Consider the following 3,067-nt stretch of genomic DNA (forward strand, 5'->3'; position numbering starts at 1 on the left):
TCCTACTGATCCTTTGCTGGCCCCGGAGATTCCTCCTTTTACTTATAACTCACTGCTATACTTTTTTAATGATAAATTTATTGTCACAAACACCTCCTAGTTAATTCATTCAAGTTGTATTACTTAATAAAGTCTTAAAATCAATGAAAAACACACAATGGAAGGATGTACGCAACCCTCTTATCAGTTACACACAGACATATTTCCGTTTGGGTGGGACAGGATGCACCCCCTCTTATCAGTTACATACAGACATATTTCCGGTTGGGGCGGGACCGGATGCACCCCCTCTTCTCAGTTACATACGGACATCCGGTGGGGGGGGTGGGACCGGAAATAGCTGTCAAAAATGAGTTTGATGGAATGTCATGTATACTTTCTCTCTAATCTGTCATACCAAAAACTGTATCCTAATTCCAATAAAAAAGAAAACTTAACCTGATTCCACGAACCCAATCATACCACAAACTGTATCTCCTTCTAAAAGTACAATCTCTCATTCCAAAAACCGTATCTTGAATCCAAGAATACAATCTGTCATACCACATACTGTATCTAATTCCAAGAATTCAATCTATCATACCACAAACTGTATCTACTTCCAAGAGTACAATCTTCCATTCCAAAAACCGTATCCTGATTCCAAGAACACAATCTATCATACAACATACTGCATCTAATTCCAAGAATTCAATCTATCGTACCATAAAGTGTATCTCCTTCCAAGAGTACAATCTTTCATTCCAAAAACCGTATCCTGATTCCAAGAACACAATCTATCATACAACATACTGCATCTAATTCCAAGAATTCAATCTATCGTACCATAAAGTGTATCTCCTTCCAAGAGTACAATCTTTCATTCCAAAAACCGTATCCTGATTCCAAGAACACAATCTATCATACAACATACTGCATCTAATTCCAAGAATTCAATCTATCGTACCATAAAGTGTATCTCCTTCCAAGAGTACAATCTTTCATTCCAAAAACCGTATCCTGATTCCAAGAACACAATCTATCATACAACATACTGCATCTAATTCCAAGAATTCAATCTATCGTACCATAAAGTGTATCTCCTTCCAAGAGTACAATCTTTCATTCCAAAAACCGTATCCTGATTCCAAGAACACAATCTATCATACAACATACTGCATCTAATTCCAAGAATTCAATCTATCGTACCATAAAGTGTATCTCCTTCCAAGAGTACAATCTTTCATTCCAAAAACCGTATCCTGATTCCAAGAACACAATCTATCATACAACATACTGCATCTAATTCCAAGAATTCAATCTATCGTACCATAAAGTGTATCTCCTTCCAAGAGTACAATCTTTCATTCCAAAAACCGTATCCTGATTCCAAGAACACAATCTATCATACAACATACTGCATCTAATTCCAAGAATTCAATCTATCGTACCATAAAGTGTATCTCCTTCCAAGAATTCAATCTATCATACCAAAAACTGCATCCCAATTCTAAGCATCCAATCTGTCATACCAAAAACTGTATCCTAATTCCAATAAAAAAGAAAACTTAACCTGATTCCAGGAACCCAATCATACCACAAACTGTATCTCCTTCTAAAAGTACAATCTCTCATTCCAAAAACCGTATCCTGATTCCAAGAATACAATCTGTCATACCACATACTGTATCTAATTCCAAGAATTCAATCTATCATACCACAAACTGTATTCCTTTCTAAGAGTACAAGCTTTCATTCCAAAAACTGTATCTAATTCCAAGAATGCAATCTGCCATACCAAAAACTGCATCCCAATTCTAAACATCCAATCTATCATACCAAAAACTGTATCCCAATTCTAAGCATCTAAATTTGTCATACCAAAAACTGTATCCTAATTCCATGAATAGAATCTGTCATAACAATACTATATAACTCCTGTTATAGCTTAAAGCAGGGATGTCAAACTTATGGCCCGCCAGGGGGTTCAGTCTGGCCCGGGGGATAAATCTGCAATATGAAAAAAATCATACAAATTATTAACTTAATTTTCTTTAAAATGTGCAGTTCCTATATTGTCTGCTAGGGGCGCAGTGTTTTAGTCAGAGCAGACAACATGATGCAACACTGCGGCGGAACTAACAGCAGATGGTTGCACTGAGCTTCAGGGTCTGTAAGTGGCGTTTGGTTCTATCGTTTTACCCGCTTTTCTGTTGGCCCTGGCACCCTCATCAGCGAAATGTCTTTCTTCAAAAAAGATTAAAGTGGACACAGAGTGTTTGGATTTTTCAAGAAAAATGGACCACTTCCTATATGTTCACGGAGGTGAATGGGAAACCCGTGGGCCTGGTGTGCATGCAGCAAGTTTTGGTGCTTAAGGAAAATAATATTCGACGCCACTATGAAACTCAGCATGGCAGAAAATACAACAGCTTGCACGGAGAACTGAGAAGACAGAAGGTGTTGAATAAGGCCTGAATATGTAAAGGCCTAAATCCTAGATTGATTGCATAAGGCCTAAATCCTAGATTGATTGTTAGGTTCTTTTTCTATATTTATACACCTTCTTTTCTATATTTATACACCTTATCAAAGGTTTGCAATAGGGTTGAAAAAGAGGTTTATTGAGGGTTGAAAAAGAGGTTTATTGAGGAAAAGCAGGTTCGAGGCGAGGGCAGGTGGAAGGAGGGGGAGAGGCAGAAGAGGACTCGGGGAACCGAGAAGCTGGAGGAACGGAGGGCACAAGGCTGGAGGCTAGAGGGAGGCTGGCAGACGGGTAGGAGAGGACACGGAGACGGGGGTCCAGGCGGGGTGCGAGAGGAGAAGCCGGGGGGGCGTCGTGGAGGCGGCGAGAGGAGGAGGCAGGCGAGCGAGCCCGGCTGGCCGAGCTGGGAGGCAGAGGTGAGTGAACCTGGCGGGGAAAAACAGAGAGACAAGGTTAGTAGGCAAGAGGACAAGAGGCAAAAGGAGTATAAGAAAAAAAGCCAGAACGAAGCGGCGACACCAGGTCAAGAGCTGCGACGATCGAGCGAGGATGGAGTGGAAAGCCGGGGTTGATATACTGGCTGTGATGAGGCTGATGGCTGGC

Source organism: Micropterus dolomieu, linkage group LG12 (assembly GCF_021292245.1).
Source record: "Micropterus dolomieu isolate WLL.071019.BEF.003 ecotype Adirondacks linkage group LG12, ASM2129224v1, whole genome shotgun sequence".
NCBI classification, from domain to species: Eukaryota; Metazoa; Chordata; class Actinopteri; order Centrarchiformes; family Centrarchidae; genus Micropterus; species Micropterus dolomieu.